The following is a 27,948-nucleotide window of genomic DNA, read 5'->3' as shown; positions in this document are numbered from 1 at the left end:
CACCGGCCGTGTAAGTACACCAAGGGACTACTGAAAAGAACGACGTGAACGGGCGTCTTTCCATTGGACAGCAACAGAACAGAGCTGAATCCCCAGAGGAACTGGAATTGTACAGCCTTGCCCTTTCCCCCCCCCCCAATAAGATAATGAAAAGTCACTCGCACTCCATGCATCTTTATGGTTTTAATATAGTTATGTTCAATTCCTTAAAAAAAGTCAATAAACTGGGCCAACTAGAATTGAAAATATCGGGCATTGGTTAAAAAGGGTTTGGGTTTTCTTTGCTTTCTTGCATTGCTTGTTAGGTAACATAATCTACAGCTGAATCTTCTACATAAATTACTGTAATACTGCTTCTGTGGTGGCCATCACTGAAGATGCCACTTCCCTTTCCCCTGTTACCTTGTGTATTTGTGAAACAATACCCATTTTGTTTTATGTTTGCCATCAGAAATCCAGCGAACCCTTTGAAACTCTACTCTCTCGTACAGCACAGCTCTTGAGACAGTCAGTGGAAGGTGACTGGACATGCAGGACTATCCCATATGACAAACTTAGCACATGGCATGTTATTCTCTGCTGAATACAAAAAGTGTTGTTGCAGGGACTTTTTTAACATTTGTGGTTTTACTTTTCTCTTCCCCAGTGAAACAAAAAGCTCCAACCACCCTGATTCCTTGTTCTGTTTTGAGGAATAATGCTTACAGGCCACAGTAAATTGGGCTCTGCCATATTCGGCACTGCATAAATGTATCCAATGAAGTCAGAGCAGACACAGGGACAGACTAACACCAGCACTAGCTAACTATGAAAGCCACAAATTAGATTTACTTCTGAACTAGGGCATGGGTTAATAAGAGTGTGGGATGTTGTTTCATCTCAGAGAAGTAATAGCTTCTGTGTCTGAGGAGAGCATATTTAATCTGTGTGACTGAACCAGCAGTGTTAGCAGGAGTAGCAACCCATGGCTCCAGGCTGGGTGTAAGGGCAGTGCGAAAAGTGGGTCTACTTCAGCTCTGCAGGGAGGTGCAGGGAGGGCTTTCTGCTGACCGTGTTGCAGGCTGAGGTCATCTGCTGCTATGATGTTGCCCGCAGATGAGTGTCTGTGTTTAAATGGATGAACAGGCTCAGGACCCCTGCCTGGTTTCTAGCTGGATCAGAGTGATGATAATCCGTGTATCACATTCTGTCCTGTTCCTCCTCCTTCCCTAAGTGGGTATTCATAGTTTGCCTTGAACACCACGAACCACTGGACCGGCAGAGAGGTCTTGCTTGTCTCTCGCTCATAGAAGCATAATACAAGGAGTAATATCAGATGCCAGTTAAGGAAACATTATTCATATACCTTCAGGGCTGAATTCTGCCTGTGCCAATAGAAGCTGATTTTATCCTGCTAGTGAAGTCAGCTGCGGAATTCCTTTTGGCTTGGGCTATAGCACTCTACCAGAACAGCCTAGGACAAAGCTGTGAGCACAGAATACCTTGAACTCTAATCACCTTCCCCAGTCCTGGCCACCCTGGGGCAGTGTCCTGACCCACTAACTTGTGTTTTTGAGGTTCAGCTCTGCTGGTTCCTGGTTCCACTCAGGTAACATGCCAACCCCTGCTCCCATCTCTCTCCTCCCTAGGCCACAAAAGGTGTGTGCCAGAGGAGGCTCTGGGAAACAATGGGAGGGAGAGAGAAAGCAAGCTGCAGTGGCTGCAGGCAGGTGTAAGAGGGGAGAGGAAGGAGGAGAAACAGCACAAACGGTGGAGGAGGAATGCTACAGCTGCATGAGTTCAGGTTTTGCATTGCAGTACTGAGCCCACACGCCTGTTCTGCCACGGGGCTGTTAGTGGGACTGGGACAGTATCGCCCATGTGGATTGCAGCCTGCAGAAAGCAGCGAGCTTGCTGCATAGCATTTGTTCTTTCCTCCTCTTCTGCCCTTTTATCATATGAAATGGTCAATATTTTTTAGCCATAGAAACACACCACAGTCACAGGGCAAAGGGAGGTTTCAAGTCTGCTCTATACCACTCTACCAGTTTTTACACCTAAAATGTCTGTCTTTCCCCTGTGTAACAGTTCTTGAGCCAAAAGGAAAGGGAATCAGTCTTCTGACCTAGTACTGCCTCCCCATAAAGCTGTTGTGTTGGCACAGCAGTGTTCAGATATCATTCGGCTCCTGCCAGAGTTCTTTTCCCTAGACTATTTATAAAATCAGAAAAGAAAACAATTTAGGTTATTTATTTCCCCTCCTGCCTTCCTCTGCCCTTCCTTTTCCCTCCCACTTCTCAGTGTCTGATCTATGTAGGGAAAGCTCACAGGCTAATAGATGCACAACAGCCAGGCGGAGAAGGTCAGGTACCAGGAATGCACAACAGCGAGCTGAGATGTTGCAACTGACTCTTTTGATATCAGGAGTGCTGGGGAAAAACACTGATTTTAGCTTATCAATAGCAGCTTGTCTCTGTCATATTGCTCACAGCCCTCCCATGGATTTAATCTCTCAGCAGGACTTGTCAGCTACCAGTGTTTTTTCTGATAATATAACCAGTCTATTTCTGATGTGCTCGCAGCACACCTAAAATGGTGTTAGCAAATTCTTCTCCTTATTAATTCTTGATTTAGGAAGTAAAGGGCAAAGGAGAAATAAGTTGCTGATGGACCTGTGGTACCACTGGGAGGGAGAGAACAAATTAACCCATACTCAGGTGTAGTCTGATATCAGAAAAACAGAAGCAGAGAGGAAAATGGTGTTCTGGAACCATTTTGAAAGAGCATTTAAAAGAGCTGGTCCACTATCACACGTTGCTTCTTACAGGAGGGAGGTAACCAGATGGTATAATGGATCTTACCAGTCTGTAGATCACCAGGAAACAGCTGATGTACAGCTGCCCCTCTTGATTTTGCCTCATACGGCCTATGCCTTCGCATCCTACAGTGAGGGGAATGGAGCCAGAGGTTTCATGTTGGTCCCAATCACAGGCAGAAGCCAAGCAGATACAGGCAGGGTGAAACATCAAGAACACTTGGTGGATGTGAAGGCAGATGCTCGGAGAGCAGATGTCCATCTCTGGTGAGATTAATCTCCTTTGGGAAACTCCTAGAAGGAGATCTAGCACCTTGTTCTGGCTCCTTCCTTTAGAATCCAGGCCCAGTTTACTTCAGTACTGTCGTGAGCATGTGGGAGGTTTTGAGGCAACTGTCACCCAAATTTGAAGTAGAAAAGTATTTTAAGCAGGACATGAAACACTGTAATAAGCTGGCTACCTATTAACTTTGATATCCTTCTTTACTTTTTACTTTACACTGTCATCACTGTTCAGATCTTGATTTCCCAACCTGCAAAACTGATGATACCACACTTTGTATTGCATGAGCAGCCATGGAGGAAGCAGAGGGGTTTGGTTGTTGGGGCTTTTGTTACACAAGCCTAGTGGAAGCAGTGTAACACTGCAAGCTTAGGGCAGTAACTGAATGCGTTTGCTGAAATCATAGGAAAAAAATACTAGGTTGGAAGAGACACCAAGAGATAATCTAGTCAGTTCCTCTGCTTCAGATGCATCTGTTTCAATCCCAATAGTGATATTCTTGAAAACATCCAGAAATGACAATTCCATTGTTCCTGCAGGCCATTTATGACAGCAGCCACAAGAAAGGTAAAAAAAGCTCAGTAGTAAAATGACTCCAAGGATAAATTAAGCAACTTGGGCTTTTACTTAAGGTTGCTGGTGAGTTCAGTACACTTTACTTCATCTGTTTTATTCTGGGGATCTTTTTAATAATAATAATCAGTACCACAAGAGGTAGAGAAGGCAGAGCTCAAGCTAATATGATGAGCTGCTGTGGCTCTATGCCAGCTAAGGATCTGGCCTGTTTGTTGTTTCTATAATGGCAGCTCAGACTCTGGACCACAACTGTGCAACAGGAGGTTGGACTCTGAGGTTGCTATCTCCCGAGCACCTGATGTCCTGCTTGCAGCACCGTTTCCTTCTAGCAAATGATCCCTTTCCTATTGATGCAGACCTTGGTTGGCTGCCACATAGACATTGGGGCAGAGTAGTGCTAGAAAGCACACTTGAAAAGGGCCCAGAAACATCAGGAAGTAAGAACACACAGGTTTGCTTAAGTGGGGATCATAGTACTCTCTACAGATACTGCCAAGGGCTATCTTCTGCCTCTGACTCACGCATTTTGCAACCCAGCGGAGATAGCAGGGTAGTGCACCATGGAATTTGGTCGCTCTGCTCTTTGTCTAGGTATCTATTTGCTCAAGAGTTTGATTCATCGTAGCAGTTATCATCTAAATGCTCTGGCATGTATTCATCCAGCTGGGCTGCCACCTCCCTGCTTGGCACAGGATATTGTTTAACGCTGGCATTGATTTAACACTGAAGGTTGTTTTATTGGTTTTTGCAGGTGGTTTTGATGCCAGGGTTCTGGCAGGATTTCACCTGTTAAGCTGAAAAGCTTGTATTTTCTTATATATGTGTATGGCATCCAGAAGTGACAAAAGGATACATTTCTAATGAAAAACAGCAAATCAAATCAGTGGCTGTACTTTCTTTCATCTTTCCTTCTACTGTCTCACCCCTTTTATTCAATACCAGCTTTTGTGCTATTATTCTCTCTTCTGACCTCTTCTTTTTTCAAAAACTTTCAATTTTTCTTCATTCACAAGCCTCCTCTGTTTGCTCATCCTTTTTACACACCCGCCTTGCACAGCATCTTCCATACTTTGTGTGGCACACTTAAGGGGGCCTGCAACATGTGATTCAACAACAGAATGCCCCCCTTGTTTCACGGCCTGACACTGATGATACCATTTTAGGTTTTCCATGATCTACATTTTTAATTTCTTTCTCAGTTTTGTGCTTTTTTGTTTTTGTTGCCCATTGGTGTTTTGCTCTCTCCCTACTTACCCCTTGTAAGCTCCATCTAACTTGGTTTGGGGCATTCATTAGCAGGCTTGTGAAACCGCTTACACGTGTGCGTACAATTTAGCTGTGTGTCAGGAAGAGAGAGTCTCAGACCTCAACAGTGACATTTGGGTCTGCAATTGCATATTAGACTGTCTTCTGGAATAATCTGTTTTCATGGTGGCTACAAATGCAGAGAGAAAGGAGGAGCCACCTCCCACACGACCCAGGAACAAATGCATATCTTCATGAGGAAAGAACAAGCAACTTCTGCCAAGTCCCACGGGCACTTTCCTCTCCCCTCACAGGATTAATTCAGAGTCCTGCCAAGGCAATGATTGGACACACAGTTTGAGAAATACTGCTACAGCACAAAGGTGCAGCACTAACTAGACACCCAGAACACAGCACATACTCATCTTTTCAGTGCTTGGGCCTCTACAGTCTTCCAAGCACAAAAGTCTTTCTTACAACTCTCTGTTTTTCTTGTCCGTACTTTCTTTTCAGTTTCCTGCTGTATTTCGTGCCTAAAAATGGAAACAGGCAAAGAATTAGTCAACAAGGCCACTTAGTCTACCCAAAGCTCTTAATGAAAACTCTGTTTGATGCTGTATCTTTCTGTAAACAGGTGCATTTCAGCTCAAGAGTTTTATTTTGTTAGGTATTATGGGATTTGGGGAGATTTGAAAATAAGCTTACATAACTGGTTTATCCTATCAGTAATGTTGATAACCACATACCTTCCTTGGCTGGCAGACTAAACTTCAAGTAGTCTTAAATTAAACTAACAATCAACAGAAAACCAGATGGGATTAATCTTTTTTTATTGTTATTCAGCATGAATCCTTAAATGTAACAAAAGCTCAAGTTCTGGATCCGTTAAGAGAATCTAATTCCTTCATCTTCATCCTAACTCAGGACAGACAGAATGAGCTGAGGGTAGCTTACAGACCTGTCATTGATAACCTTGATTTAAAATCCTTCAGATGTCACTTCAGGATTAGATACCATCCCTATTATTTCAGACAGAAGCTCATCATTTGTATCATACGAGGGTACACCACTACAGTCCTGTGAAGAGGATGGTACAGATCAGTTTAATACTTTGAAGAAGCAAAGAACTCTCTTTGTGAAATACTGTGATTTTTGGTAGCAGATTTTGAAAAAAAAAAGGCTTAATTCTGCTTAAAACGTTAATCAGTGAATTCAAGTGGTAAAACACTGCACAGTAGCAAAGCCAATAAGAGCAGCAAGCATTCAATGTGTTCTTTAGTCCACAAACAGTAAGGAACCTACCTTCTGCTTTATTAAAATAGGTACACCAATAGGCTTCAACAAATAGCCAATACATCCTATTTTACACAACTTATCACTTTCAAATTTTGAAGACCTATCTGTGAGTGAAAATGAGCACAGAGACGAACCCTGTATCTGGATTGAACAACGGCAAAATCAGGAAATTACACTCACAATTCAGCTAAGTGTGGAAAATTTTCCATGCAGTTCAAAGTCTTAATGATTGGGTGATTTTGTTTTCCTTCTCTCTCTTTCTTGCTCTCTTCTTCCTCCCTCCCTCTCTCATTTCTTTTTGCCTTTTTAAATTTTTTTTTAAGATTGCACTGTGACTGTACCGGCCTGGTACCCCTGTCCATACTATTTAGACACACTAGCTAAATAAAGCAAGAAACTCTTAAATTCCATCGAGTTGTTTCATTTTCAAGCTAAGAGGCAGCAAAATTTAATTACTAGCAGGCTAATCCTGCAATCATTATTCACTGGAACCACTCAACACAATGGAAGGGTGCTAAGCTGATTCTAATTGACATGGTATAATGACTAACTTAACTATAATGACTAACTTAAAAAACAGACAGACATAAAAGCAAAGGTATTAAGATACAGGACACATCACTGAAATGTGGTAGAAAAGCATGATTCAAGACTAAAATATCCACAGTGGAAATTAATTTTTCAGATTTTTTTTTTTTGTTCATAAGGCACACCGTGTTAAATTCCAATTGCTGTATTTAGATGCTTAATTTAATGTAATTTAGATCTAGACTGATTTCCAGGTATACCAAAACATTTCCCCCACATCTCAAAAGACTGCTTTACCACTATGGCTGAGGGATGACCAGTCTGGCCTATTAGTCACCTATGGATTTTCTTGTAAGATATATTCTTCCATGGCTGGGAGGGTTGTTGCACTAATTCATCAATGCAGTCCTTTTCCTAAGACCAACCACAGTATGGAAATGGCACTGATGAAGCAGCTCCAGTTTCTCCCTAAAAGCAAACAAAAGGAGAGAAAACAGATATATAATTTCAGGAGCTATAAGTTCACCACTAAGAAATTTAAAAATATATTTACATTCTACTGGCTATTGTGATGAAAAACAGTTACAAAGAATGCTATTCAAGATAAGGTACTGAAATTATTTGCTCCCTTTACCTTAAGAAAAAAAAGCTACTTAAAGATCAAGTAGTTCATAGTTAAATGCAATCCCTCCCTACACACTGCATGCATTGCCGATGTTCATCAACTAATGAGATTCTTTTTGTACTGTGCAAAAAAGGTCACATTTTGAATACATGAGATTAACTATTCAAATTTGGCTACTACCTAACACAATATTGCCCCATGTAATATTCATTCCATAGCTGGGGTTTTACATCCAAATACAAAATCTGCTAAAATACATGGTTCAAAAGATCATACCTAAATTAAGAGTATCAAAAAGTGTGCTGGGGCAGAAACCCATAGTGGCTTATTATGTGAGATAGCACTTGAAGAAAAAAAAATAATTGGGGCAATTAAGTTTGCTTTCCTATTTGGTATACACAAGAGATCCCCATGGAAGAGATATAGCACACAGGGGAACAACAGTGACAGCTTCCGCTGTGTTGATTTTTCGTTGCTTTTTGTTCTAATACTCTAGTTCAGAAAGGGCAATGGATTACTGTGCTTTCCATCAACAATATCAGAGACCCCAGTCTCCCTCATTAATTCAAAACTGCCCACCTGATCTTTTCTAGAGTATACCCATGTACTTAACTCTTGGCAAACTGAATGACCACCCCACTCAGAGCAGCTATTTTGGGAGGCTCCCAATTCTACAAAACTACAACATCATACCCTCCTCCAAATCCTACTTCTAAATTGTGCAAAATAATAATCCACCCTATTTTAGTGGTTACATTTTATGCTCCATGCCATAAACCCACAAGGTTACTGCGGAGGATGCAGCCTATCTAAAATTAAGAGGACAAGGGGAAACTGTGCAGTGCAACACGTAATGTTGCAATGTACGTTGCAACCACAGGAGCAGAGAAAGCTAATGACATCTGTAACCACTTTCTATTCGTGGATATGACAAAACCTGTTACAGATTTTTCTTATAAAAGCCAAAGCGATGCATCTTCCTTTTCTTTTGGTGGGCAGTCACTGTACATGATAAAAAGAGCTACATAAAATGAACTGTGGATACAGCATTTAGTCCAGTTATAGCTTTTTCAGTCCTGATAATCTTATTAAACTGAGCCAGGAATGACTCATTCTTCTCAGCAACGTTGCTCCAAAGCAATTGACTGCAGAACCAAGATACTGGCCTACAATAGCAAGACAGAAGAGAGTGTTCCAAGAAAGTTCCAACATACCTTTATGTTCATTGCAATTATGTCAAGTTCAAATAAATTTCTTCTCCTATTTGCTGGACTATGTATTCTGAAGGACAGTCTGGCATGCATCCAATGAGAGACAGGCCCTGAAAGAAATATAATGGGACACATATAGTTTGTCTAATAAGAAATGTCTTTTAAATGTTTAAGGCAAGGTTGATCTTAATATCCACCACTTGCTTAATAACTGAGATTGATAAAAGGGAATGACAGGATAAAAATGCTGCACTTTGCCCTCCTTCTTATCTAGACATGTACGAAAGTCACTCAGTACTTTAGACTCCTTCCCACAGTTGAGCCAAAAGCTAAGTGTTTGAGGCAGAGCTGAACCGTGGGGAATGATCCACCATTTTTATAATAAGATTCCTGTTGGCCTTTCCATCCATTCCAGTTGGGCTCCACACATGTACAGCCCATCTGGGAACAGTGTTCCTAACAATCAGATTACATTTTTAATTAGTTTATTGTAAAGCTTAATTATTGTAGTTAACTTCTTTTTTTAAGAAAGCTATTGCTATAAAAATGGAGACTGAACCAATATGACGACCAGTAAGTTTCATGTTCACTGAAAGAGTAATAATGGCTGACGCAATCTGCTTGTGCCTGCCGACATACAACCAGCTCAGATAAAGACATTCCCTTTCATTATAGCAGCACTTGTACAGACACTGTAACACTTACAGAAATGTTCGTTTAGCAGCAATTTGCCATCTAAAGCAAGCAAAAGTTGTACTGCATAAAAACTAGGAACTTTAATGCCTTGGTTTCACTTTTGTTTCATCATTATAAAACGGCAACTGTGGGGCTACAATCTGAAAAGGCTCCATCTTGCTTCTGTACAGAAGTCTCTGTAGACAAGCTTGCAAAATAGGTCTCCCAGGAATACATTCTGATTAAGAGGGGAAGAAAAATTTATGTAGAGATGGACTATTCATTTAACCAGATCAGCACAAATATGCCACCTGAGAGGAATCTACTAATTTTAACCAGCAATTTAAATACCAGAGATTTTAAAAGTGTAGCTGTTCAACTCTGAAAAAAAACCACTTTACATTACCTCATAGAAAAAGTGACCAAAAAAAAAGGACACATTTGAAGTTGGACTTTTGAACATGTGTAAATGAGATGTATGAAGGGGAGTAAGGACAGGTATGGAACCTTCAAATTTTGTAGGGTGTTCAGGATCTTTTGGGGGACTGCAGCCTGCTTCCCCGGTAAGCTAAGTCCTGAAAAAAGTTGGTCTGAAAGGTCCATGTTCCCTCCACAGGCTAGAAAAGTAGAGAGCGAGTTTTACTCTTTTCAAAAGGTACTGAAGCAGCTGCTTTAGCAAGTGCAGAGAGTGACTTAGAGTTTCCTGGCAGGCTGCTATCACAAGCCACCCCTCCAACACTACAGAAGCAGACCACTTGCTGAATAAACCTTAACTCATCTAGTTCAAGTTTGAGATAAATGGCCTTCTGCATGTAAAAAGCCATGCCTGTATCAGTTTATATCAACAGCTGGTGAAGAAAGGAGGGGAACAGGAAACTTCTGGTGGTTTGATTTGATCTAATGCATGTAAGAAAAATCCCTTTGTTTTCTAAAGAATGCTGTTCTACAACAAGATGACAATGGACTGTAAATTACTGGATGTAGAGAGAAAATTCTGATATATATTATACTGGCGATTTATGCTGCTCACATGAAATAATAAAAAACCCATCCTTTTACTGATTTTTATACAGAATATTATCATATTCTGGCAGAATTAAGTACATCAGCTGAGAACTATCTTACAGTGTGTGATGTCTTGTATCTGTGCCAATATTAGCTTTATGGACCAAGTAATAATATTATGTTGATAACTGCTGATTGCTATTTATGTACCAGACTGTTCCAATACCATGGTGATGAGCATGCTGTTGGTGTCTGGAACAGATGGACAGAACACAAGAGATATTTGCCTTGATTTTAAGACAAATAGGATAACCTGTTTCATTAATAACGCTACTTGAAAACACAGACAAAACCATGTGATTCTATCTCCTTCTCCAGTAACTGTCAGGAAGAAAAAGACAGTGTGCATTTATAAAGACACGTATTTGATGCAACAAACAATTTACCCTAACTTTCAGGGAGAGCAAATCTTTGAATCACTTGTAAAGCCAATGCAGCTGCTTTATGCTGTTAAGAGTGGAATCAAAATTCACCAGCTGGCTGTCAGCAACACAGCTCCTCTGCAGTTCTCTGCAAAGGTGATACTTCAGGCTGGAGATGAGGCGATTGCCTGGGTCCTGCCCAACATCACTGATTCTCTACCTGCTGATTTAAACACCCCTTACAAAGAAGTTGTCGCAACAGCTTTCCATCGTTTCTGGAGAAGAGAACTGAAAAAACAATGAATGCCACTTCACCTCACCTTTTTGATATGACAAAAAAATAGGGAGAAGAAAAGTACACTTCAGTCCCACCATGTTGTTTCTTAAGCCGTACTACCAGGCAGCCACTTCATTCTGCACTCTCTTATTCTTTCACAGAAATGAGGAAGAAAGACAAAAAGACAAGAGGGAAATGTTCTCACTGTAGGTTGTGCAGTTCTGTTTAGAATTAATCCCACGATATTGGGAAAAAATTATCTCAAGGCAATCTCATACACAATACATGATGCCATATACTATTGGCAAACTGTTTTGTATGACTGACAAAGCAGTTATGTGGGGAGGGGAGCTCTGACATAGAGCACTGGGACCATAACAATAACAACTCCTTTCCTATCTCAGTGAAAAGACAAAAGAGGAAACTGGAGTCTTCTGCTTTCATATAAGAGCTGCCAATTTCCCACTGGTATCAGAAGCCAGTCATGTTTGGAAAGGAAATGACCTATTGCTGCATGGCAAAACTAGCAGGTGCAGATGGCATGCAAACAACTTTCCCAATCACTGATCTGCCAAGGTCACAAAACAGAAAGTACAAATGGTTTTAAGGACAATCATTCGGTTCCTGCCAGGTCATCTGCAGCTTCTGAAACCACTTTATTCCATTTGGCATCCAAAAAGGTTTGAAATAAGGCCACCAACGTAGGTGAGGTGACAGATCACCACAGCGATATATTCCCCTCTCCTGAACACACATGAACAAAATTCTATAAATTACATATGTCAATGAACATTAGTGTACACTGAAGCACCACAGTCATTCAAACACACACAGTGGCAATGCCTTGTCTTTAAATTGAATCATCTGTTAATGCAGCCAGAAATTCTGTTCCAAAGTGTCTGCTTCTCCTGCAGCACTGTCTGGCCTGCAGACGACTTCACAATGTCAGACTGCAGCAGAGCTGTGTGAAAAGAGCTGCTAAGCACCGCTGCCAACACTACAAAAGTGAGCAGGGCCTGTCTCACTGTGTGGCCGTGTAAAGTGCATCTCCGGATGAAAAGAGCAACAATCAGGCGAAGTGCTGAAAGTCTTAGGACGTGAGATTTAGCATGCAGCCTCTGCTGAACACATCAAGCAAGGTCACATCAAGGAAGGCTGTTAAGCGAGGTGTGTTGGCAGTAAGCATTGAATCCTCAGAACTACAGTAAGAAAACTTTCTGCCATGCTTTCGCTTTCCATTCCCTTTTTACTGGCAAATAACACCCATCTACATCTGTCCAAAGAATCATGTCATACCACTACAAACATAAAGAGATTTTGAGTTGGTCCTCGTTCACATCTGAAATACACAGCTTGAGAAAATAACAGGAAATAGCAGAGCAAAGATGGTTTCCAAGAACCACAGAGCCAAATCAGCACTTTGTTCTTAGCGGGTAAATTAAAAAATCTTCTCTGCTGCTCTGTGGAGCAGGGTGCAATATAGCAGAATGACATGTTTCTGCAGAACTTTGCATTTTCAAATACTGACTGCATTTTCATTTGTTTCCAGTAACAAAAACAGGTTGAACAGGCTAGTTAGAGTGGAATTCATTTGAAAGGTAAGCAATGATAGCTGCACATACAAGACAGCATCCCTTCTTCCTTCTGAGGGATGAGTTCCTCTGTCCTGAAATGGGTATCAAAGATAGAGGGGATGAATCACTTTCTGAATTGTCTTTGTTGACTGTTGACCATTTGCTGAGAGAAGCTGTCTGGAATTTAGGGTGTAATTCATTTTACTTTGTCAATTACTTCCAAGCTCTCTTCAATAAGAAAAGCAAAGCTGTGTACAATACCATTGTGAGACTCCACCTTTATTGTCTCATAATTCAGTCTGTTCATTTTCATTGGGAGAAAAAACAGACTTCCATGCTTTGGCACTAAATTTTTAGCCTTGGTTCTAGAAGTTAAGCTACATGCTTTTTGTTAACTTTAATATCTCCATATCTAGCAGAGGTACTGCTATATGACAACCACAAATTGGTCTGGAGCAATGAGATCAGAGGGTAAAAATCCCTGTATACAAGGCTTTGTCAGCTCCAAGGAGAAAAAAAAATGGGGAGGAGGAAAGTAAAAGAAATTAAAAGAAAGACTGTCCTGTTCATGAGCTATAGCATTCAGATTTTCTTAAATATTTGCCAGTGGAATAAGTGAAATATTCTTGAGCAGCAGTTAATTTTTAAGCTGACAATATTCAAAATACTACCCAAGGAACACTGCAAGTGGTCCTGGAAAATGTGATCTGAGATGCTGTGACTTACACTGAGCATGTTAAGAGGAAGACTGTGGCTGCTATGGGTATGGTCTGTGCTCTCGGGCACCAGGGTCACATTCTACATAGCCTTTGTTTTCCATGATACAGACACTTCCAACACAGTGTCAAAAGAAGACTATTCAGGCTAGGGTAAACATGTAGTGATACTTCTCATACGTACTCTCCCACTCTCCAGCTTCCATAACCATTTGTCCCTCCTGCAGCCATGAACACATACCCATGTCTGCTGCCAAAGTCACACAAAAAGACCTCTTCCATGCACAGAATAATGAGAACCATTTTGATCGCATACTGCGCCAAGTAAAAAGAGCACTCCAAACTCCTCATTTAGATTCATGTAGTACATAAAGTGTTGGTATAAACAGAAAGAGAGCACTTAACCTTCATGATATCTAAAGGAGGCCTCAGATTGGAAGATGGCTCTTGTTTACTGTACATACCCAGCAAACTCATAGGTGACACCCAAGGCTCAGTTCTAATCTGCTGGCAAACATTATGTTCAGTGCAGGAAAATGGTCTAAGGAGCCTAAAAACCCACAACTACTACCTGTCTTGGCTCTGGAGTTGATTCAGATGTTGGCTAAGCTTACGCAAGCACAGATCTGAACAGTCAGGATACCTGTACTAGTTTACAACAACCCCAGCACTGCTCAGGCGGGAGTCATTCAGTTACACCAGTCATGCCACCTATATCAGTGTTGTGAGTCATTTGGCAGGTTTGACACCACCCCGAATTTCTTAAAGAGAGCAATCCTAACCTAACTACCTCAGTATTGTTCAATATTGTAAACTGCAACTGTTGGAAGTCGAGCTGCAAGCTGACTGCTTATTAGAATTACAAAAGTAAAGCTTGGAAGGCAGGAATTGAATACAGAAGTCTACAATCTCATGGAGTAATATGTGAAATGCTATGAAAGCAGGGAATAGAAATTAACTTCCTCAAATTTAAAAGAACTTATTCCTGGATAAGACCTATGTTGTTAGACAACACATCCTAGGGTCTAGTCTACATATAGTTCTTGTAGAAGCATTACTACTTTCTAGAACCATAAGTTATAGTTTGTTTAACTGAAATATTCTTCTGTTACAAGCCCTAGTGGCTGCTACTAGGCTTGTAATTAATTTTAATTACATTTTTAATAAATAAAACTATTTTTATATAAAATATAATACAATTTAATTTTTATATAAAAGAAATAATAATAAATTGTAATTACAAATACAATTAATTGTAATCTAATTCTTACTGGGAATTTCATTGAGGCAAAGAAGTCTTTTTATCACACCTATCTACACAGATTCTCCCATCCTAGTTATTTCAACAGATATTTTGTATTTGGTGGAAAAACTTTTGCACCTGGATAAGCACCTAGATAAACCATTTTGTTTTGTGCAGTCAAGACATATATTTTTTTGCATGCAATGACATAATCTACATGAAACCTACTTTTTTCTCACTAAGTCTGATACTAGGCATACATTACTCTGTAAGGAATAGATTTTTAGCTGGTGTTAGCAGACATGAGGTAACTTATTCAAACCCATGCCTGGAGCTAAATAAGATTTTCCGTGACAGAGGGGAAAAAACATACATCTGTTTATTCTGAACAGTTCTTCTAATAATTTCCTCTTTCATTTTCCATATAAACATTTTTTTTCCCTAGGACAAAAGCATAACCTGCCACTACAACATATTTCAGCTACAGGTTCTCGCATAGTCAAAGGAGGGTTATTTTTCAAGTCAACCAAAGCATTAGCAAAACAATGGAGTTCTGACCTACTAGGATGAAGATTTGATAAAAATGTTGATAAGAACCACAGAAAATTGTTCTAGTTCACAAAATGTGCCTATTAAAATTGATCTAGATACATGTTCAGGTAGATTGTTTTATCCACCTGTTACTGGACTTTGTTTTCTCATTCATACCCACTGCAGCTCCCACCTAGAAAAATACATACTTTGGAATGATTAACAGGTTAAGCAAAATTAATCATATCAGTAACACCTGCCTAACAGTTAAAAAAATTTAATCTACATATAGCTTTAGACCAACACCTGGAATTCTAACTATACATATTTTCACCTAATAAATAAACAAGTTCCAAATAAATGCTTAAAAGCGCACAACAGTACAATGTTGTAAACCTGTACCCCAGCTTTCTATGAAACAGCTTCAAGGGCTGCAACGTGACAGCAGGTTTTAGTGCTGCCTCCATTTACCCTTTCTGTGCCCCAGTTTGAGATGACCTTGCTAGTGTTGGAAATAACCAAATCTGGAGGAAGTGCCTTCTCCAACTATTCCTATTTCCCAAGGAAAAAAGGCCTTTGTCATCATATTTTGTGTATGAGTGCCTATTCCGCTGTCTTCACTTCCTCTTCAAGTAGCTTTTGAATCCAGTGTCTGCTTTTCAACTAAATTCAAAAGTGAATCACAGGTTTCAAGATACAGAGTTGTCACAAGTTTAGTGGAAGTAGGCAGCCAGCTAGGAAGAAGAGGATATCCAAATGTAGCCTCCAGCTGTGGAAAAGGATGTAGCAAAATCCCCATTCTTATCAGACATCAGACGATCCATCTAGGACAGAGACAAAGACTATCCAGGCCAGGGGAAAAACCTGCATGAGACACAAATCCATTGGAAACCATGCTTCACTGATTCCATTGCTCATGGACCTACTCACTCATTTCTCTTAGATTTTCCTACCACACAGAGAGCTGGGGTTCCCTAAATATCTGCTCGTGCCATTCACAGTCCAAGTTATACTTCAGCTACATCTTCTTCTTAAAAACTCCAATGTATATTTAATTAGAACTTTTTTTCCACACTCAGATCTCCTTAGCACCCCAAACCACTACACAGTTCTTCAAATACCCTGTTTTCACCTATCTACAATTTTTTTCAGTGTAAGAAACCATTTTCACATGTGACCTTTTTTAATATGTGATTCTGCTCACTGGCATTAGTTTGTAAAAGTATATGAGTCACAGAATCACAGAACGGTAGGGGTTGGAAGGGACCTCTGGAGATCATCTTGTCCAACCCCCCTGCTTGAGCAAGCACACTTAGAGCAGGGGGCACAGGAACCCAGGCGGGTTTTGAATGTCTCCAGGGAAGGAGACTCCACAGCCTCTCTGGCAGCCTGTTCCACTGCTCTGTCACCCTCACAGGAAAGGTTTTTTTCATGTTTAGGTGGAACTTCCTGTGTTCCAACTTGAGCCCATTGCCCCTTGTCCTGTCAGTGGGTACCACTGAAAAGAGTCTAGACCCATCATTCTGACACCTACCCTTTAGATATTTATAGGTATTGAAATCTCCCTGCAGTCTTCTATTCTCCAGGCTGAACAAACCTAAGCCTCTCAGCCTTTCCATATAAGAGAGATGCTCCAGGCCCCTGATCATCTTGGTAGCTCTCTGCTGGACTTGCTCAAGCAGTTCCATGTCCTTCTTAAACTGGGGTGCCCAAAACTGGGCACAGCACTCCAAATGTGGTCTCATTAGGGCAGAGTAGAGGGGGAGGATAACCTCTCTTGACCTGCTGGCCAAACTCCTTTTGAGGCACCCCAGGATATTGTTGGCCTTCTTGGCCATAAGGGCACATTGCTGGCTCATGGTCAGCTCATTATCCACCAGCACTCCAAGGTCCTTCTCAGTGGAGCCGCTTTCCAGCGTGGGGTTGTTGTACTGGTGCATGGGGTTGTTCCTCCCCAGGTGCACTTGCTTTTGTTGAATTTCTTGAGGTTCCCCTCAGCCCAGCTCTCCAGCCTGTCCAGATCTCATTGGATGGCAGCACAGCCTTCTGGTGTATCCAGCCACTCCTCCCAGCTGGGTATCATCAGCAAACTTGCTGAGGTTACACTCTATCCCATCATCCAGGTCATTGATGAATATATTAAACAGGACTGGACCTAGAACAGACCCCTGGGGAACATCACTAGTTACATGAGTCAGCCTTTTTCTTTCTGTTTGTTGAGCTTAGATATTCAAGTCCTCAAATGGTATTCATTTACCTTTTGTGCAGGCAGAAGTCTCGCCCGTGATGCCATATGCCTGTGCCTTATCAACGGGGCTTCAGGTTACATAGAGGTGATTTCTTGTACGTCTAGCAATGCCAGTGGGTAGGATTAACAACTGCAGAAGTTCGTCACCGCTCTTCAGATGTTCTAACAGAAGAGTTTATGGGAGTACGGCTAATTCAGGTGAGGCAAAGCCAGCTGCCATATCCCAGCCCAGGATTTTAAACTGCTTAAAATAATCTGCTTAATTGTGCATAATATGAATTAGGGAGAAGTCACAAAACCTGCTCGCTGACAGGTCAGTATATAGCAGCTAGAAGGACCCATTTGGCTGTGGATGGAAAATCTCTTTGCATATCTGGATCTTGAATAAAACGTCTGTCCATGTTCTAAACTAGCCGATGCTGTGGCTATTGTTGTCCTAAGAAAACCAAGAAACAGAAACAGAGTCTTTAGAGCTCCAAAACCACTTATATATAAAAAAGGAAACCATATTTCTCCAGCAATACAGATGTTATAAGGCCCAAGTTTATTGCACTTTTTCCTAGAAGAAAATACCTTTTGGCACATTCTTCAAGCCCATAAACATGACTGAGGGAGTGAAAATTAAACTAATGCACAGAACAACTGTTAAGACTCAGCCTTCAACCTACTGATCAGTACTGATCAGCTGTATGAAGCAAGTTTTGCACATTCTTTCACAGTTTCAGTGGCCTTATTCAAAAAACAAACACACACAAAGAGACAGGTGCTCATCTTTACCCCAGATGAATCTAAAATTACATCATTTTGATATTTGAAACTTAGCAGGTATCTTCTAAATGAACAAATACCTTGTTCTGTTGCAGACAATCAAAAAAGGTGTGTGTGTCGTAACTCTTCAGCAACAAGTACATTACATTCCACCTTCAGAAGGATACAGGAATGTTTAAAGACAGCATTACCTGAAAGAGCACCATGACAACCACACCCAGGTACCCCATCTACACAAAAGAGGCACAGACTCCTCTTCCGTGCAAAGGAGAGGCATGCGTTCACATTGCGATAGCTATCATCTCACTGCAGAACTTCCATATACCCAAAATACAAATACTGCCTGGGCCTTTTCTTCACTAGTGTCCACTGAAGTGAAAGTTATCCTCACACGAATAAATTCTCAGCAGTGCAACTAGTGAAGACTGGTGTCTTAGACATCTGTGCCTCAAAGGAGTGCTTGAATGAATTTTAATTTTCTAATAAGATATGAGTTCACACTGCAAGCTTTCCCTTACTAGAAGGTAGTAGTAGGATCTCTTTCCTCCCCCCAGCCATCCATTTTCGTAAAATTACTAAGAAGCTAGAAGACTGTCTCTCTTCCATATGAAATGGCCAACGGGTTTCCATGTTATTAGTGCCAAACTTTTGCATAGACAGAGTATGATCACATATGCCTTGTTTCTTCAGGGAATCTGGCTCAAAGAATCATCCCCTACCCCCTTTTTGCACTAAAAAGACAGCTACTAACTCACTGATCTATCTCCGACAGACGAAGGAGGTGAAGAAACAAAGCAAGTAAGTGATGATGTTAACTGGAATAAATTACTCTTTGGTAGTCAGATAGAAGAAAAGCCTCTGAAGAAATTAATCACCACACCCTGCTAGTTATTAAAGGACTATGTGGAAGCCACAGCTGGGCGACAGCTTATGCAAACTTAGGAAAATGTTTAATAAAAAGATTAAACAAAAGGTTATATGACAATGTCTGCTGGGTCTAACAGGACTGGACTGTTACAGCAAACCTGATCTTGCATTCAGACACATCCAGGTAGACTATTGTCTCTATGTGGAGCAGACAGATTTGTGCACGCATAGGCTAACAAAAGGATTCAAGCCACTGGGAAAAAAGAAGAGACTGTATTTTTTGTCGACAGGCAGTAGAAAAAAAAAGAGCTTAGAAAATTAGTTCTGTTATGGATCAAGGCTTACACGCATGTATACTTTCTAGGTAGAGCAGAGTTGCAACTTATTCTATTTATAGAATGTGTTGCTTTGCAGACTTTTAAAAGAAGACTTTTCACATGCATCTGAATAAAAAAATAAAATGTAAATTGAGATTTGGTCCAAAATACATATTTTTAAAATGTGGGCCTGTAGGGAAAACCAATCAATAGAAATACAAAATTTGCAATAAAATTTACAAGTAAAATTCCTACTATGAATACCCAGTGAAATAAGTAACGCTGCAAAACCCTCTTGGTTACATTTTGATCATCCCAGTGAATGGTACTGCGCACATTCTTCAAAAAGAATGGAAGTGGGATGTCTCATGGAGCTACTGTGATGATTCATTTAATCTTTTTTTGTCTTTTTCCAACTAAGCATTTTCACAGGGAAAAAACAATGATGTCATCAAGTTCCCCTTTCTGCTGAGACTGGGTAATTGCAAGGTTTTGTGCTGATTTGTTGATTAGAAAATTTCAATCAGTGATATTATTAATAAAAGTAGGTTCTCTTGCCATGATAGTTCATGAGGGGGACAGAAGTACCTCATGACCTGCTTGTAGACCACAGCCAGGGGATGAATGATCACCCAGCCTTCCAGGATACTTAAAAGGAGCACCAGAATTAGACACACCTCTTATTTGAATAAAACAATACAGTATTTTATTGGGAGTTATTCTTGTTTGCAACATGAGTTTCCAAGTTAGAAGAAACAAACCCAGATGAGAGTGAGACAGATTAAATTCTGCCTCTCCACTGTGCTGCAGTCTTTCCCCGTACAGCTATTTATCCAAATATTAAAAAATCTAGCAAAACTCCTACAACCCCACATTAAAATTATTAAACTTAGTGACATTTTTAATTATCAGGCACAAAGGACAAAGCTAGTTGTTTCTGTCTTCAATATCTAAGCTGCCTGTCGTTACAATGTTTAACAAAAAAGCCTCAGATCCTGAGTTATTTGCGTCCAGCTCTGATTCCGGTTTGGATCTGAGTTTAACTAAGCAGAGACAGCAGTGAGTTGCTACTCAAGACTGCCACCTGCTGTCTTAAATCCCTAGTCACTCACTGGCTGATCAGTGACCTGATCAGTCAGGGGTCTCTTAATACTCCCTTTGCTTGAAAAAGGATGTTTCTTGAAAAATCATCAGACACAAATATTTATATAAGTTCAGGAAGTAGAGCAACTATGTAACATGTTGTATTCGTCTTACAAACAGTTATACTTCCCTGGATTTCCAAAGCTATTAGACCTAATGAAAACTCAAAAAAAGATATTATTTCCTTCTCAAGCAGCACTATGCTGTGTCTCACTATTCAGTGTTTCAACAGACAGTTGTCTCCATTTTATTATACATATTAATCAATTGCCAGATAAAAATACATTACTGACATCTGAAATGTGCTACTGCATTTGTAAACTGTTGATTAAAGGGAGAAAGGTTGCATTTTTTGCCCAACGATTAATACTAACTTTAAATACAAGTGGCCCCAAAACTTCAAAAATTGAGAAATTAGAGGAAAGTCTTACACTTTGCACACTCAGATGTCTGAGAGTTCTTTGCTTCTAATCAATTAGGAGACAATCTCCCAGTCTTTTATTCACAGGCTTTCTCTTCATGAGTATGGCTGCTGGAATCAAAGCAAATACACACTCCTGTGTTATTATTTAGCTTGAGACCTCCATATCCTCTGTCTAAGGAAGCTTAAAAATTCTCACACAGAAGTTTTGCCTACACCCAATCTTCACCTGCAATTTAAAAAAAAAAACCAACCACACCACACCTTTATTTCCTTTCCTTTACCTTCTGTTTTGCCTTGTTTCATTTGAAATACAGGGCAAATAATCTCTGCAAAGGTGCTAATCAAAAGTTTCAGATATTTTTCAGAATTACAGGAGCAGAGAGATATTCCTTATTTTAAGCCAGTGGTGCACGCACTTATTTGAGCTGTTTGATGGGATGCCATCCAGAGGGACCTGGACAAGCTCCAGAAGTGGGCCCACGTGAACCTCATTAGGTTCAGCAAGGCCAAGTGCAAGGTCCTGCACCTGGGTCAGGGCAACCCCCAATATCAGTACAGGCTGGGGGATGAAGGGATTGAGAGCAGCCCTACGGAGAAGGACTAGGGGGTACTGGTGGATGAAAAGCTGGACATGAGCCAGCAATGTGTGCTTGCAACCCAGGTAGCCAACCGTATCCTGGGCCACATCAAAAGAAGCATGGCCAGCGGTCGAGGGAGGTGATTCTCCCCCTCTACTCCACTCTGGTGAGACCCTACCTGGAGTACTGCGTCCAGCTCTGGAGCCCTCAGCACAGGAAGGACATGGACCTGTTGCAGTGGGTCCAGAGGAGGGCCACAAAATGTTCCGGGGGCTGGAGCACCTCTCCTATGAGGACAGGCTGAGAGAGTTGGGGTTATTCAGCCTGGAGAAGAGAAGGCTGCAGGGAGACCTTATTGCAGCCTTTCAGTACCTGAAGGGGGACTATAGAAAAGATGGGGGCAACCTCTTTAGCAAGGCCTGTTGTGACAGGACAAGGGGTAATAGTCTTAAACTAAAGGATGGTAGATTTAGACTGGATATAAGGAAAAATTTTTTTACAATGAGGGTGGTGAAACACTACAACAGGTTGCCCAGAGAGGTGGCAGATGCCCCATCCCTAGAAACATTCAAGGTTAGGCTGGGTGGAGTTCTGAGCAACCTGATCTAGTTGAAGATGTCCCTGCTCACTGCAGGGGGGTCAGAGTAGATGACCTTTAAAGGTTCCTTCCAACCCAAACTATGCTATGATTCTATGATTTATCCTCCCCTGCCATCATCCTCATCTGGAGCTAGACTCCACAGAGTCCTGCATACATCCTAAAATACACACTGGATCTTGAATCACTTTAATCTGTGAAACACTGCAGGATGTCATCTCTACAAAAGCTATACATGAGTTGTTAAGTACAACTTAATGCACAACCATGGGGTGCTGACAATAACTTTTGATCACAAATTCTATATCCTTATTGTCACATATACATGTACACAAATGCAAGCTAGCTCGATTACCAGTGACTTCCTTTTGTTCAGGTCATAATTTATCACAAAGTCATTACTGCAAGTAAATACAGACTAGTTAAACAATACACTTAAATTACTGCTACCTCAGGTGTCATGTTCTCTGGAACCTTTTTCCTTTTCTAAGGATTCCTATTAAAAAGTATATAATAAGGGCTATTCTGAAAATCCAATAGCATGTAATAATATTTTCCTTCTAAAGAGCAGCATTGCATCATTGTGCTTTTACTGCAACTGAACATATACCTGTGTAAATTATTCTGTGAAAACTGAATTTGAAAATGCAGAAAAAGGATGAAGAATGTTAAAAAAAAAAAACCAACAAACCAACCATTAATCAATTTGTTAAAAGTAGCATTCACTCTCTTTTGAGGAAAGGCTGAGAGACCTGGGTTTGTTCAGCCTGGAGAATAGAAGACTGAAAGGGGATGTCATCATTGCTTATAAATATCTAAAGGGTGGGTGTCAAGAGGATGTGGCCAGACTCTTTCCAGTGGTGCCCAATGGCAGGACAAGGGGCAATGGGCTCAAGTTGGAACACAGGAAGTTCCACCTAAACATGAATATGAGAAAAAACTTCTTCACTTTGAGGGTGACAGAGCAGTGGAATAGGCTGCCCAGAGAGGTTGTGGAGTCTCCTTCCCGAGACATTCAAAACCCACTTGGACGTGTTCCTGTGCCCCTGCTCTAGGTGTGCCTGCTCAGGCAGGGGGGTTGGACAAGATGATCTCCAGAGGTCCCTTTCAACCCTCACCATTCTGTGATTCTATATGGAACTTCACAGCAATGAAGAGTGAACCAATTTAAAACATCCTTTGAAAACCTGAGGTGCAAATAGACTTCAGCTATCAGAATTCTACCATCAGCAAATTATGTCAAAACACTATTTTGCATATCCTGTGGATGAGTTTCGAAATCTGCATTATTTTTTTAAAAGCCAGTATTCAAGCTCACAATATTTAAAAATCAGTGTTGCGGTTAATGCATGGGACTGGATATCAGATGATTTAGATTCTAGTCTTGGCTCTATCTCAGATTTCCCCTATGAGATAATCATTTACAATTATCTTTTCAGAGGTGGCATCTCATTTTGGATAACCTAGCTTTTCCTGCCAGACTTTAATATTTGGAACCCAATTTTCACAAAGTGGTCTCATTGACTTCGGCTGGTATAAAAAGAACTCAAAATCTCTGCAAATCAGATTCCTGAAACCCTGAGCTTCTATTGGTTGTCATTTATATCTCTGCAAAGTGTCCCTAAAATGTTACCAGTGTCATAAGTGGAGAATTCAGATTTATTAATATGTTGCATCTGCTGCACATGCCTAAACAACTACAAAACATTTAGGAAAATGCAGAGCAGGGTCCAGAGCATCCAGAGGCTTGCCATAAGTGAGTTGTCCAATGTCCCAACACACCTCATCTGCACATTTCAGTGCTTCAGCTAAGGCCATCAGAATTTAAAGTGTTTCAGATAAGAAGCTGTATCTGAAAAGGCAGATTTTCTTTACCATAAAACTATTTGTGGCCCCTAACTTCCAGTGAAACCAACATATGCATATACCCTGCAGGGATCTGACCTTTGTGACAAAGCATCATCGCATATACAGTGATCAAAATTCACGATGATTCGCAGTATCTGAACTCTATAAGATAACTCTGAACTTGTGTTTTAAAAATTCTGAATGGCAGATATGAAACATGCTAGAGGTGCTCTGTGGAACCAAATTTGAGTTGAATTTAAAAAACAGTGACCTTTACCATGTGTTCTTATGTTTATCTGGAAATGAGTCAACAAAAATAATAGTTCATACTCTCTAACTCTGTGACACTAAAGAGGATAATAATTTTATCCGCCTCATGAAGAAATGTTATTGAAAAATCGCAACAGTAAAATCCTGTCCTCAACATATTTTAATTATATGGCCAAATACCTCACTCAAGAATCGTAGTGTAACCTACATAGGATCATACCATCTGTGTGAAGATGTTTTGCAATTATGCCAGTACTTCCAGCTCAGATGATTCAGAATGGGTGGTGCTCATAGGGAGGAGAATCCAGACCCTTTTGCCCTTCACAGAAATCCAGGCCTGCTGAGTGCTTTTGTCCGCCAGACACAGTTCAACACCAGAGTTGTCTTTTTTAGCAGGAAAATTATCCTGCATAGGCTGCCATGACCATGCTGCAGCTGGCAACCAAGCGAGGCTGGTTTTGATAACCAGGAAAGTTAGATATTCAAGATGTTGTAAAGGTCAGAGTCCCTTAATGCTAATAAGCTAGTCATACAATGTTGGAGGTTTGTCTGTTGAGGGCTTATCTGCCTTTTAAACCATGATCTATTTAGAAGTATTCAGACTTCCTGAATGCTTTTAACTTACTATATCCACTGTTTCATAAATCCAGCAAATGATACCCAGTGTTTAGTCAATTCTAAGGGATGCTTTCTGTAAATATTCTGTAAATATTTCTAATCTATTTTTGGTAATTAAATAATTCTGAGACAAAGATAAAATGTCTCAATAAGAAACAAAACACATTAATGAAGATAAAAGGTTGATACTAATACTTAGGTGGAGTGTCTTTCTCCTGCTCTGCCAAAACAACATTGGAAGCGGCCTCATCAACATAGGAACTGGCCTCAGTTTCCCCAGCCAGAGCAGGGTTAGCATGTGCAAATCCCATACACATACACTGAGAGAGAGGGCTCCGCAGGAAGGGAAAGTGGGACTAGAAACATGCTGTTTGCTGTGCTGTGTGTGAGATGTCATCTGTTCCTCCAAGACAGTTGTAGTACTTCATCTGATAAGCTTCAGTACTCTTCTTAGTCATCAGACTTTTATTATCTTCTATCACAAACCCTCGCTCTCTCTCAAAAGTCACAGCAAGTGACCACACCATCTCCTACTAGAAAACTGTGGGTAGTTCTCTCCGTGGCTTTACAAGCAGTAGCGAGTGGACACTAGCTTTTCAGAAGAGATATCTTCCATTTACATGATATTATGCAAAGGCTACTTTTCAATTTACTGAAAAAAACCCTAAGTTATGGAGTCTATATACAAAATTACTCTGAAAATAGAAAAAAAAATATTTTCTTCTGTTTGCTTATTTCTTTACAACCTTCTAATCAAGTAGCACTAACTAGAATATACACAGAATGGAGTACATGCAATATATGCACAGAGAAGATAATTCAAATGTATATGGTACCCTATATTTTCATCCATCAATTCACTGATTAAGCTTTTCCCTTCAAGATTTCTTTGCATCATATGACAGACCTGTTTTGAGCGTAGTTAAATTAAATTTCTGCTACCATGATTTATTTATCAGTACATTGTACTATTAACACAGTTCAAGGACTTCACAGATACCGATTCTCCCCAGGATCTCTAGGGCATGACACAGTTCCCCAACGCCACTCATGTGGACAATGGTTCTCCATCTCCACTGACACAGAGAAGACATTTGCCTTCACCCTGCTGACAGCAAATGACACTGACACATACAGACCACAACAAAACTTCCCTCCCTGTTACTAACAAGGTTGCTACCACGCTCTGCAGCTTTCTTCCTACAGATGCTACTCTTTTTTTTCTTTAGAACAATAAGTAATATCTCAGTTCAACTAAACTAGTGAAAAAAGTTTTAAAATAGATTTCCGTTCTGACCACATTATACTTCCTCTCCCGCACTGTGCGTGACCTTTAAAAAAACACCAAAATCTTTTAAGGCTTTCCAACAACTGACAGCAATGGTTGGTAGCAAGAACAGCGATGGGTTTACTGACGATACAGTGCAGTACATAAGTTCCTCCTTAATAGGCCTATTTCCAGAACAGAACTTGCATCCCTTTGATATGTAACCTTACACGCTATGCTAGAAGCAGCAATTTAACCACTTATTTTGCAGTGATTGGCAGACTTCAATATCACTATTTCCTGAGTGACTTTAATTGGACTGTAATCTCTGACTGCAGTTCTCAAGCTCACCCTTTGTCATACAGCATTTCCTTTAACTAATAGTCTAAATCCCTGGTAGGAAAAGGCTCATATGATGAAAGTTACAGGGGATGTATATTAATGTAATAAAATAAAAATCTTAAACATCTATAAGGATCTAGTGAATATCTAATCTCAGAAAAGTTAGTGAAAGCAGTTTGCTCTGCAGTTTGCTCTTTAGTTTGCTCTTTTTTTTCTTCAGGTCTGCCAAATTCTATAGTTCGCTTCAGAGCAGAGTAAATGTTGCCATCACTGTACGTGAGGAGGCATAGCTGAAGCATTCTGTCTGACAAATCAACAGGTGATTTGAATGCAAAATGAAACATTTCTCATTCAGAGACTGCAGATGCTTTATTCATGAGCATTAGCATGATATGGCATGGTACCATATCCAGCTTATTGACACTAAGACATAGGCAGGTTAAGTGGCGTGTCCAGAATTACCCAGCAGAGCAGTAAAGAGGGTGTAGCTCCCCTGTCTGGGCCCTCTATGCTGGGTTCAACAAGCTGAGTGATTTAAGATATATAGGTTAACTAATTTTTTGGGACAAAACGCAGGCTTTTAAGTCAATTGCTTTATGCATCTGGCTTCAACCAGCAACATAAACCCTCTACTTGTATAAATATCAAAACATCATGCCCTGAAAAATATTAAAATATGAATATTAAACATATCTATATTAGAAAACAATTCATACCCAGGTAAAGCTGCTACTGATCCAGAGTGACCAGGATGTCCTTCCATTAGGGCTGCATGGCACTGGATTAGTCCACTTTGTTTGAATAGCCTCTTCATCCTACTAGGTTATGCCGTATCTTCTCATGCTCAATATCTGGATGTGATTAAAAAAGAGAAAAATCAAATATTATGGCCTATATTCTGGTACTTTAAAAATTTCTGATTGTTCCCACTAGTGTGTGGAATTCAAGGCAGAAAAAACTTACAACCAGCATTATTTATATGTAACTCGTATATAAGTACACCAAAAAGTGTGCTTGTACCCTTTCTGGTATGCCTAATTGAAATGGGCCATTGTTCATAGCGGACTGACACAGCTCATGGTGCAAAAATAAAAAAGAGGGGCTTTTTCTTTACTTCTCGAGTCTCCTTGAAGCCAGTGGCGTTTTGGGCAATGCAAGAAAAAAATACTGGGCTGTGGGAGGCAAGCCAGGAGATCCGTACTTATTCTTCCTTTTATCTGAGGTCCACCAGGCCCATGCAAACTGTTTGCCCAGCCGAACTGGGCGAAATCTCTTGGGGAGAGTAAAAGCTCTTCCGGGAGGTCGAGCTGTGGAATAAATGACACAGTATTAATGGTAAATAGTTCTTTAAGGGCTGCCCGGGTTCTCTCAGCGCCGGGAGCGCTGGGAGCCGTGCCGCGGGGGTGCGGGGGAGGGGAGGGTGCTTCGGGCACGCCAAGCACGACACCCCCGCCGAGGCACCGGCCCCGTCCCGGCACCGGTGGGAGGCGAAAAGCAAGCGCAAACGCGGTTACTGGGCCGGGGTCGTGGCCGCTGCCCCGCCCGGCGGCGGGCTCGGGCAGCGGGGCGGCCCCTGAGGGCCGGGGCGCCGGGGCGGCCGCCGCCACCATGGCAACGGGGGCGGGGCGGGGGCGGTGCTCTCACGGCCCTGATTGGGCG

General features: G+C 40.9%; 1 long non-coding RNA gene across 6 annotated transcripts; it reads right to left on the bottom strand.

The window, feature by feature from the left end:
• Positions 1–164: 164 nt before the first annotated feature.
• Positions 165–27,884, bottom strand: LOC135312528 (uncharacterized). Of its 6 annotated transcripts, XR_010372103.1 has the most exons (7): positions 27,404–27,884; positions 27,006–27,140; positions 8,562–8,668; positions 7,020–7,190; positions 5,857–5,975; positions 5,320–5,431; positions 165–5,227 (listed from the first exon to the last, which is right to left on the bottom strand). It is a non-coding gene; the product is annotated as an uncharacterized LOC135312528 (long non-coding RNA). The 6 variants fall into 6 exon arrangements; XR_010372101.1 differs by having other exon boundaries at positions 5,857–7,190; XR_010372102.1 differs by having other exon boundaries at positions 5,320–5,975; positions 7,060–7,190.
• Positions 27,885–27,948: the final 64 nt, after the last annotated feature.

This window comes from Phalacrocorax carbo, chromosome 3 (assembly GCF_963921805.1).
Source record: "Phalacrocorax carbo chromosome 3, bPhaCar2.1, whole genome shotgun sequence".
NCBI classification, from domain to species: Eukaryota; Metazoa; Chordata; class Aves; order Suliformes; family Phalacrocoracidae; genus Phalacrocorax; species Phalacrocorax carbo.
Note: the sequence above shows the minus strand (reverse complement) of the source record. Positions and strands in the feature narration are given on the sequence as shown.